Here is an 11,720-nt window from a genome sequence, read left to right on the forward strand (position 1 = left end):
CCTACCGTAGAGGTTTCAAGCTCCTATATATAAAAATATGGAATTTTGTACTTTATGACTGAATGAAGATCTCGGATGCGTGCTTATTTTTTTTCAAAGGTTATCGTATCGAACCACTGCCCTAGAACGGAAATGTCCCAAGTCGAAGTGTCCAATGTCCAAGTCGGAAATGATCCTCCACAGTCCCTGAGAAAAGGGCTGTAAGTTACGCAAATTGCTCATATTAATAACACATCGTTTTTGTTATCGAGAAATATACGGGATTTTTAGGGGTAATTTTCTGCAGGGAGGAGGGAATTTTCTAAAGGGAGAATTCTCAACGAGGAAGTAACTTTCCGGAGGTATTTTCAAGGATAAATATTATACTGGAGGGGAAAAAGGGATGAAGGGGATTTCCTGGGATGATTTAAAAAACAGTCAGAAATTAAATAAAAAGAACGAGTTTTCCCACCTGAAAGTAAGGGGCAACATTAAAACTTAAGACGAACAGAAATCATTTTGTACATGAAGGGGACTGCCCCTTCGTCAACCCTCACTCTTTCCATTAATGTTTGATTTTTTGTCCTGATTCTTTAGGAATGACCAACCAAACACAAGTGTCACTGATTTTGCGACCTGATGAAATGACAGACACTTTCACATGCAGAGTAATTTCTGTTCGTTTTAAACTGTAATGTTGCTCCTTACTTTTAGCTGAAAAACTTCTGTTTTATATATTTATTTTCTAAAAAAGGAACTAAATTTGCTTTAAAAATACAAGAATTGTCCAGTTTTTCAATGATTTTCGACTCGTTCTCAATGTATTTCTAATCTAAAAACCCTTATGCACCAAATTTCAAAAAAAATTCGATGGATATGGATAGAAATGAACCTCAGCTATGCAGCGATTTTTCAATTTCGGCAAAATTTTCGGCTTTTATTGATATATTAGAACGTAAGAGACCGGAACAAATAAAATATGAAACTTCCACAGCGAACAAAAACCTTAACCTTAGAATTTATCGCCCAGGAAATACATAACTTATAATAGTGGAGGCTGGCGGCGTCTATTTACGGGCCGGGGTAACATACAATTAAAAATTAAAAAATTAAAAAAAAATGAGGGATATTTTGACTTGGATTGCAAGTTAATGAAAGAAGAAGCTAAATATTTATTAAATCGTTTGAATGAATTTGATAGCGCGGAAGATCAAACAGTTCGTGGTAACGAACTGTAGTAAGGAGCGACCCGGCTCAATAGTAACCAAAACTCTAAAAAATGGAATTTTGATATCAATAGCTACATCAAAAGAATCGCATTTTAATGCTGGTTTTAAATATATAAGTTTCATCAAGTTTAGTCCCATCAAAAGTTACGAGCCTGAGAAAATTTGCGTTATTTTAGAAAATAGGGGGAAACGCCCCCTAAAAGTCATAGAATCTTAACGAAAATCACACCATCAGATTCAGCGTATCAGAGAACCCTACTGTAAAAGTTTCGAGCTCCTATCTACAAAAATGTGGAATTTTGCATTTTTTGCCAGAAGGCAGATCACAGATGCGTGTTTATTTGTTTTTTTTTTTTCCCAGGGGTGATCGTATCGACCCAGTTGTCCTAGAATGTTGCAAGAGGGCTCATTCTAACGGAAATGAAAAGTTCTAGTGCCCTTTTTAAGTGACCAAAAAAATTGGAGGGCACCTAGGCCCCCTCCCACGCTAATTATTTTCCCAAAGTCAACGGATCAAAATTCTGAGATAGCCATTTTATTCAGCGTAGTCGAAAAACCTTACAACTATGTCTTTGGGGACGACTTACTCCCCCACAGTCCCCGTGGGAGGGGCAACAAGTTACAGACTTTGACCTGTGCTTACATATAGTAATGGTTATTGGGAAGTATACAGGCGTTTTCAGGAGGATTTTTTTGGTTTGGGGGAGGGGTTGAGAAGAGGGTGATATGCTGGGGGAACTTTCCTTCGAAAATTTGTAATGGGAGAAGAAAATTTCCATGAAGGGAGAGCAGGATTTACTAGCATTATTTAAAAAAAAAAAAAACAATTAAAAAATAAAAGTGAAAAAGCTTTTTCAGCTGGAAGTGAGGAACAGCAATAAAACTTAAAACAAACAGAAATTATTACCCATATGAGGGGCTCACCTCCTTCTAATACCTCGCTCTTTACGCTAAAGTATTTTCGGTAATTTCAACTACTTATTCTACGGCTTTTGTGATTCAGGGGGTCATTCTTAATGAATTGGGATAAAATTTAAGCTTTAGTGTAAAGAGCGAGGTACTGACGATGGGGCGAATCCCCTCATATATGTAATAAAAACATGAGAATACAAAAGTTCTTTACGTAAGCTAATTTATAAGTTACGTAAATCTTTTACCAATAAAAAGATTCGTAAAAAATTAAAAGTTCTAGTTGCCTTTTTAATTAACCAAAAAATCGGGGGGCAACTAGGCTTCGTCCCCCGCTCTTTTTTTCTCAAAATCATTCGATCAAAATTATGAGAAAGCCATTGAGCCAAAAAAAAAAAGATATGCAAATTTCGTTTTGATTATTCCTCTGCAGAGAGCCAAAATCAAAACATGCATTGATTCAAAAACGTTCAGAAATTAAATAAAAAAAAACAAGTTTTTTTCAACTGAAAGTAAGGAGTGACATCAAAACTTAAAACGCACAGAAATTACTTCGTATATGAAAGAGGCTGCTTCCTCATCAACGCCCCGCTCTTTACGCTAAAGTTTTTTACTGTTTTAGAAAGAAGAATTGAGAGAAAGAGTCAAAGGGATCAGTTTTTTTACGCAGTAAAAAAGCAGAAACCTATTAATTGCTGTAGACTCTGTCATCCTAAGCCTTCCCTTGCCCACAGTGCCAGCTATAGTTCGCCATCTTCTGATGTCCTTGTTTGTTTTGCTGATGATAGCATACTCGGCACTTCGGGAAACTGTGAATCCGAGCTTCGATTAAACTTGGAATACTTGTTTGAGAGAGTAATTTCATGGCTTGATGCTAAATATCTTACCCTAAATTATTCAAAGTCCAGTTTTTTTATATTTTCGCATGTTTCTCAGATTTATCCCAAGTTATCAGAAATTTATCAGTCAAATGGGATAATTCATAGATCTAAAGATCATGTTCGTTTTTTGGGCATTCTTGTTGATGAAAACTTTTCTTTCAAGCGTCACATTGATTTGATTAAAATGAAGATATGCAGGAGTCTCGGTATTTTAAGGAAACTCAAACATATTTTCCCTGGATCAATTTTGGAAATCCTTTTTCACTCCTTGATCCGATCTTACGTTTCCTACTGTCCAATAGTATGGATGTCAACCTTTCCTTCACTGTTAAAACCACTTTCTAAGGTTTATAATAAAGCTAGAAACCTCATTAAGAAAACTAACCGTTCAAGAGTTATCCCATTACTTGATCTCGAGTCACTGTATATTCTTTCGTGTGCATGTTTTACTTTTTCTCAGCTTCATGGTGACCTCCCCCATCCCCTAAGTGTTCAGCCATCTTTCACCTCTGATCATAATAATTATAAGCTTTGCAATACTGAAAATCATATTCAAGTTCCTTTTACTCCTTGTGTAAGGTCAGACTTTAATCCTTTAATTGCGAGTTATATTGTATGGAATAAGTTGCCCGAATCAGCTCGAAGGTGCCACTCATTCGGTTTGTTCAAAAAAATTATTAAAAATTCTTTGGCTTCTTAGAAATTATTCTATCTATTTTTATATGTGTATATGCGTGTATGTATGTATATGTATATATATATATATATATATATATATATATATATATATATATATATATATATATATATATATATATTTCCTTATTATTTCATTGGAGTCTATTTTATCCACAGATCTACATAATTAATTTAGTCTATTCAATCTATTAGTCTATTTAGTATTGTTTTCTATAATTTTTATTTTATTTATATTTTCTTTTCTTTTCCTTTTTGCTCTTCTCTCTGTGAGTAAGTGATTATTTAATTTTTTCTTCTCTGAGTAAGTGGCTCGTTTATTTTCCCCTTTTTTACAGACCAAAGAGCCTTTGGGGGAATAGTAAAATGTAATATTGTATGTGTGTTTCGCGATGAATAAATCTTATCTTATCTTAATCAATGGTAAAACTTCATAATTTACAGTCCTTTCCCACCGGGTGTGGGGGGTCGTGTTACCCCTAAAGGCATAATTATTGGGATTTTGAACAATACTGAACAAAATGACGACCTCATTTTTTCCTATTATTTCTGATAAATTCTTTCTGAACTGAATCTGATATAATTGCTCATTAAGATTCCTTGACTTTTATGGGATGTTCCCCCCTTTTTCAAAAATTAGGCAAATTTTTTCGGGCTCGTAGCTTTTGATTGATAACAAAGATGCATTTGATACATCTTATATATTTCGAGCCAGCATAATAAGCTAATTCTTTTGATGTATCTATTGGTATCAAAATTCAGTTTTATAGAGTTTGGGTTAATATTGAGCCGAGGCGCTCCCTACTTACAGTTCGGTACCACGAACTGTTTGATGACCTATCACTCAAAAATTTCTTGTATGAGCCCCTCCTCTTCTCTATTATACCTAAAGCGCTATTATTCACAATTATTCCTAACTGCCTTTCCAACTTTCCTCCCTTTAACTTTCTCCTTTCTTAACTTTTCTTCCCTTTTTTACTTTTAACATCAATAAAAGCACTCGTTTATACGCCAACATCTTGTAAAGATCCTGCCATTCTTAGGTTTACAATAACATAATCAACAAGGTTGACTGTCTTACAATCATGTGAATACCATGTTACCTTATGTGCCATTTTATAACCAATATCGGCTATAACTAGATTATTATACCTACCAAATTGTGGCAGTCTGTGGCCATTACTGTTTTATTTTCCTACACCAAATTTACCTAGGCTATGATACCATCTACTCCATTTTGACCAGTCTGAAATTTGAAATCTTCCAATAAAAGCACCATATTTCTACCCGGGAATCTGTCTATTTATTCCTCACGCTGTAACAAAAATTCATCTGAGTCATTACTATCTGTCAGTTGATTATCCAGGGGCATATAGTACTATAACTGTTTTCCTGCCTTTTTTCGTCTCAAAATGAGTGGCTAGCATTCTGTTGTTAATACCTTTCCTACCTAAACAAGACTTAGCAGCTTACTTTATTCATCATGAGCCCTACTCCCTATCTACATACCTGATTCTTTCTGTCTAAGTTAGAAGCGTCTGAATTCGTTGATTAAAATGTCGATACGACAGTTATTTTTAACGCTGTAACATTCCAAGTTGCAGTTTTCTTATCCTTTAAGTCAGTGAAACTATTTTGACCTCAGGAAAAGATGGTCCCAGAACCAATGCATAACCGGAACTGACACATCTTCTCAAGTCTACACGAAGCGCTTAGACCGGCTTAGGACCGGAGAGCAGAAAGTTTCGGGAACCTCCAGTTTAATGACTATCTTTATACAATCCGGGGCCCATCTTGATCACAACATGGTTTTCCACACTTGGCGATGCTCTTGTATCAACAGGAGTCAAAATCTTTCACAGACAATCTCAAGTCTATTACCTTCGACTCATTATATATTTATGCCTACAAATATTATTCTACTACAGGGAGGTGATCCAGAATAGACAAGTTAGCTAGGCAGAGGTTTTTCAGCCCAAAAAAAATCACCAAAACAGACCAAATCCATAAGAAATATCCATGAATCAGAGTAAAGTGCAAATACTGTGACGTTAACTAGGATATAATATCTTCGACAGGGCTCCACTCCTCAAGGCCACCCCACAGTGCTCTTAGCAGTCACAGTTTTGGTTAGGAAAGCTAGTGAAACGTCCACCTTTATGCCACTATGAGGCCACGAAAGCAAAAATTTCCCTGCTGGTGATACGGATGGAGAAAGGAACTTATCACGGAGGGGAGACCCCGAAACATCTCAAAGCACCGGAACAATTCCAACCTTTTATACCCAGCCTAGCTTCGCCAGGGCATTCATTATGGATATTTGTCCTTACAAAGGGGTATATGCAAGGTTTTTGGTTGCGGTTTGGTTAGTTAATAAACAGCTTTTTTGTTCTCTTTATTTGCTCAAAATTTGGCATAGCAATATTGGTCTCAGAAATAGCAATCATGGCTAAAAACAAAAAGTCACAAAAATAAACCAATGCAAGCAAAGCACATTTATTTATCATGGAAGCATAAGATGGTAACTTTTTTGGGGTATCCGATGAGGGCATTAATATTCCCTCTTTTGCGCCTTACTTGTAAGTAACATAGGTACCGTAGTAGAAAATGATTCACTGTCCAGTTTCTACAGGGATCCTTTTTTGCTGACCAATTGGAACTAAGCATCAAAGTAAGCAATCAATTTCATCCGATAATAGACTTTTTATTTAGCTTCGTGGTTCTACTCATGACTCAACGACACATATTTTATACAAATTCAATTGCCAAGTTTCCGCACGAGATATTCAAATTTATTTTGCTAATTAGATAAGCATTTGAATACAAATGTATGACTCAACAAAAAATAGAAAAAAGCCCGGACTAAGATGTCGAAATTAATTTGGGTGGGCTTTGTTGATAAGACACGAACTGCAAATAGTTGCTTACTGCGTTCAAAGCATGAAATACGATGATTCACTTTTAGAATAAGGATTAGAAAATATATACAATATAGATACACTTTCACAAAAACGGCCTCTTGAACTACAAGGACTGGTTGAGCGGCAAGAATGAAAATTCAAGGAAGGGGTCTCGGCCAAAACTAGGTTCTGAGAAAGGACCTTTCTCCCCAAATTGTTAGTCCCCTAGCTTTGAAAAATATTTGCTTGGCATTTCCACTAGAAAACACCCTTTTTTAAACTTAACTGACCCCCCCCCCTTCCCAAAGTTTTGTGAAAGATGTCCCTAATTATCCTATTTCTTAGACTGGTTGTTTCTAAAAAAATATTATACTATATTTGGTACATCATCTATATTTGTTTTTTGTCCCCACCCACACAACTGAACTCCATTCAACTAACCTTATTTAACGTAATCTTAATAAACTCGAACATCGTGAATCCTAACGACAATGTAATTGAGTTCCATGCAACTCAACCCCCGTACATCTCAACCCACAACTTAATTCAACTCTAGTTTAACTTAATTCTTCCGTCTCAACCTCATTAAACTCAAACCTAGTACAATTAAACTCTCACTTAACTCAAACTTAACTACTATTCAGTTCAACCTATCTAAGGTGTAGCCAGCTACATACACAAACAGAACTGAGTTGAACGAGTGTAACGGAGGTAGGGGTTACACACGCTTAAAATTTCACACAGAAATAATAGGAAAAATTACTACTACTGCTAGTATTAACAGCTCACTCGAGCACAAAGCCGCCAGAGGTCAAAACAGCTACATCCTCTTCTCCTCCATCCCAATCTGTTAAAAGCCCCCCTCTTAGCATACTCCCAAGAAGTTTCATTGTCCCTTAAATCCTTCCTTAATTTGGTTTTAAAACTGAAGGCCCTCTTTCTGAAATACGCGTAAAGAATAATGGGGTTAGCTTTAAAAAATACTTCACACACATGAACCAATAAAACTGAAGCAAACTTCTTGCCATTGAGCTACAGGAGCGCAATTCCTCTCTTATATTTTTGGTTCTTTCAAGCGAGCGTTGTGTCACAACTTTTAACCAACCTAGTGAAAATACTACTACTACTAACAACTCATCGCAGCACCAAGCCACCTGAGGCCAGCAAAGGTACGCATGCTCCTCCTCCAACCCAATCTATTCAATGCTTCCCCCTTTACACACTCCGAGGAAGTTCCCATTTTGGGTTGGCCGAAAAAGACAATCTTCAGCAATCTGTCATCATTCATGCGTAGAACGTGCCCTAGCCATCTCAACCTTTCTCTCATTACAGCACTAAAAAGCGGGATTGAGCTGGTCTATACTTTTCGTATAGACCATTCATACTAAATAGTGGGTGCTAAAATGCTAATAATAATGTTAAGGTTTATATAAAGCAAATACGCTGACGGTACTGTTTAAGCACAAGTTATAGACAAAATGCTGCAGTATATCCAGCAGTTGGAGACAGAGGAATAAAGGTAATATTTACAAAAACACTTTCGTATTTTCAAGTTCCAAGTACATTCGACTATAAGATACGATAGTTGACTAAAATCATGTCTACCATAGTCCTGACGAAGGTCCGAAAATCAAAAGTTTGTCGTTTTGGCAAAATATTTGAAAGTTAAAGAAATGACCCCTGCCTAAGATATTTGAATACCGGCTAATTAGCTTACAAGTGCAACTACCTTCACAGTAGACAGTTTACAGCAGTTTTACTGAGGCTCTAAAGTAAAATAATAAAATATCCTCAAGAACTTAACGATCATTGTCTGTCATTATTGTCTGAAGAGTTTTTAGGACAACTCAACGAAAAATGTCAGAGGAACTTAATGGAGTCCTTTTCGCATACTCTAAGACTACCTTTTTCTGAAATTGTAAAATCAATAACAAAAATTTCCAACATGTTTAAGTCATTAGCGCTGGCCTACCTAGCACTGACGGATCCAGCGGGGGGGGGGGGGGGGGGGTTAGTGGATCCCACCCCCCAGCAGGGTTAACAGCAAAATCCGAAAAGAAATATACAATCTCTATTTACTTTACTAGGCATGATTTTCATTTGAAGATTTTAAGTCACAAGGAACCTCACACTTATTTAAATTAAATTTTTTGATTTCACTGCCAAAATCAACTCAAAATGTTTTTCTGTGGTATGTGATCCTAAATTCCTTGGGATAGACGAAAATTATACATAAATTCGCAGTTGGCACCTTAACCTCCGCTCTTTAAGAAGCAAGTGGGTCAGTGCAGGTAGTTTTGATGAAACAAACAGTTCCTTTACACCAAGGTCCAGTCGGTAGGTAATCGCCTAATTGTTCAAAGTTTCATAAAGATAAAGCCAAAAAGTCGTGACTGTCAGAAAATTCCGATTCAATTTTTTGATAAGCACAAGCTTTTCCTTAATTAAATTACAATTCAACAAAATGCCACGTTTCTTTGTTAGAAAAGAAATTCAATATAAAAAAAAAAACAAAAAAAAAACCTAAGACAATCCAAACTATCAAACGGTTCGTGGTAATGAACAGTAAGTAGGCAACCCGGCTCAATAGCAACTGAATCTCTAAAAAAACGGAATTGCGACACCAATAGACATATCAAAGAATCAGATTTTTATGTTGATTTCAAACATATAAGTTTCATCAAGTTTAGTCTTACCCATCAAAAGTTACGAGCCTGAAAAAATTTGCTTCATCTTCAAAAAAAGGGGCAACACTCCCTAAAAATGATGAAGTCTTGATGAAAACCACACCATCAGATTCAGCGTCCTATTTAATAGGTTTCAAGCTCCTATATGCAACATGTGGAATTTTTTATTTTTTTGCCAATAGAAAGATCACGGATGCGTGTTTATTTTTATTTTATTTTTTCCTAGGGGTGATCGTATCGATCCAGTGGTCCTATAATATCACGAGATGGCTCATCCGAACGGAAACTAAAAGTTCTAGTGCCATTTTTCAGTGACAAAAATTAGAGGACAACTAGGCCCCCTCCCTCGCTCATTTTTTCCCGAAGTCACCCGATCAAAATTTTGAGATAGCCGTTTTGTTCATCATAGTCGGAAATCTAATAACTATGTCTTTCAGGATGACTTAATTCCCCACAGTCCCCGGGAAAAGGTCTGCAAGTTATAAACTTGTATACAGACGTTTACAGGAGGATTTTTTCTGGTGGGGGGGGGTCGGGGGAGTTGATTACGTGGAATAATCTTTCCACAGAGGATGTTTTCATGGCGGAAGGGACATTTCTATGAGGGGGGTGCCGGATTTCCCAGCGTTATCTAAAAAACTGAGAAATAAAATAAAAAAAACAAATTTTTTCAACTTAAAGTAAGGAGCAGCATATGAGGGGATTTTCCCCCCTAGTCAATACCTCGTTCTTTACTATCTAAGTTTTTTTTAGTACTTTCAAAAGAGCTATGTTTTATAACTAAACGGCCTTTGTGATTCAGGGGTCATTCTTAAAGAATTGGGACAAAACTCGAAATTAGGCGTAAAGAGCGAGGTATTGACTAGGGGGCGAGCCCCCTCATATACGTAATAGTTTCTGTTCGTTTTAAGTTTTAATGTTGCTCCTTAATTTCAGCTGAAAAAACTTGTTTTTTTATTTAATTTTGTGAAAAGATCATATTGTTGAGATATGTTTTTTTGAACTGACAATGTTAGTCCAAATCAGTTTTTGAAAAGATTCAGTTTATAATGAAAATAACTGACAAAAATTGATTCAAAAACAGATAAAAAAAAAAAAGGAAATATGATTCACTGATACTTGATGCAAATTATAAAGTAAGAATTCCATCTTTTTTAGGCGAGTTTGTCGGTATAGCCTAGGGCTACAGGAGACCATTAGAAGGAGACTTGGAGTGAATTGTCAAAACACAGATCCAACCATAGTATAAGCATAAAATCAAACAGTTCGTGGTAACGAACTGTAGTAAGGAGCGACCCGGCTCAATAGTAAAGGAAACTCTAAAAAACGGAATTTTGATGCTAAAATATACATCAAAAGAATCAGATTTTCATGCTGATTTTAAATATGCAAGTCTCATTAAATTTAGTCTTTGTCATCAAAAGTTACGAGCCTGAAAAAAATTGCCTTATTTTAGAAAATAGGGAAAAACACCCCCTAAAAGTCACAGAATCTTAACGAAAATCACACCATCGCATTCGGCGTAACAGAGAACCCCATAGAAAAATTTTCAAGCTCCTATCTACAAAAATGTGGAATTTCGTATTTTTTGCCAGAAGACAAATCACGGGTGCGTGTTTATTTGTTTGTTTGTTTTTTGTTTTTTTCCCCAGGGATCATCGTATCGACCAAGTGGTCCTAGAATGTCGAAGAGGGCTCATTCTAACGGAAATGAAAAGTTCCAGTGCCCTTTTTAAGTGACCAAAAAAATTGGAGGGCACCTAGGCCCCCTCCCACGCTCATTTTTCTCCAAAGTCAACAGATCAAAATTTTGAGATAGCCATTTTGTTCCGCATAGTCAAAAACCATAATAACTATGTCTTTGGGAATGACTTACTCCCCCACAATCCCTGGGGGAGGGGCTGCAAGTTACAAACTTCGACCAGTGTTTACATATAATAATGGTTATTGGGAAGTGTACAGTCGTTTCCAGTTTTTTTTTGGTTTTGGGGTGGGGTTGAGGGGAGGGGGCTATGTGGGAGGATTTTCCTTGGAGAAATATGCCATGGGGGAACAAAAATTCAATGAAAAGGGCGCAGGATTTTCTAAAATTACTATAAAAAAAAACAATGAAAAACAATGAAGTTTTTTTCAATTGAAAATAAAGAGTAGCATTGAAACTTAAAACGAACAGAGATTATTACGCATATGAGGGGTTCTAAAAATACTTTAGCATAAAGAGCGAGGTATATAGGAGGAGACAAATACCTCGCTCTTTATGCTATAGTATTTTTAGTAATTTCAACTATTTATTCTACGGCCTTTCTGATTCAGGGGTCATTCTTAAAGAATTGGGACAAAACTTACGATTTAGTGTAAAGAACGAGGTATTAACTAGGGTACAACCCCCCTCATATACATAATAAAAATTAAAGAATATAAAAGTTTGTTACGTTAGTT

The 11,720-nt window shown here is 36.2% G+C and overlaps 1 protein-coding gene across 2 annotated transcripts in view; it reads right to left on the bottom strand.

Annotated features, from left to right (window-relative positions):
• The window catches only part of LOC136043855 (mitogen-activated protein kinase kinase kinase 7-like), a gene marked incomplete in the record, with an annotated part of 174,331 nt that overhangs the window by 15,276 nt on the left and 147,335 nt on the right, over positions 1-11,720 (bottom strand).

This window comes from Artemia franciscana, chromosome 2 (genome assembly GCF_032884065.1).
Source record: "Artemia franciscana chromosome 2, ASM3288406v1, whole genome shotgun sequence".
NCBI classification, from domain to species: domain Eukaryota; kingdom Metazoa; phylum Arthropoda; class Branchiopoda; order Anostraca; family Artemiidae; genus Artemia; species Artemia franciscana.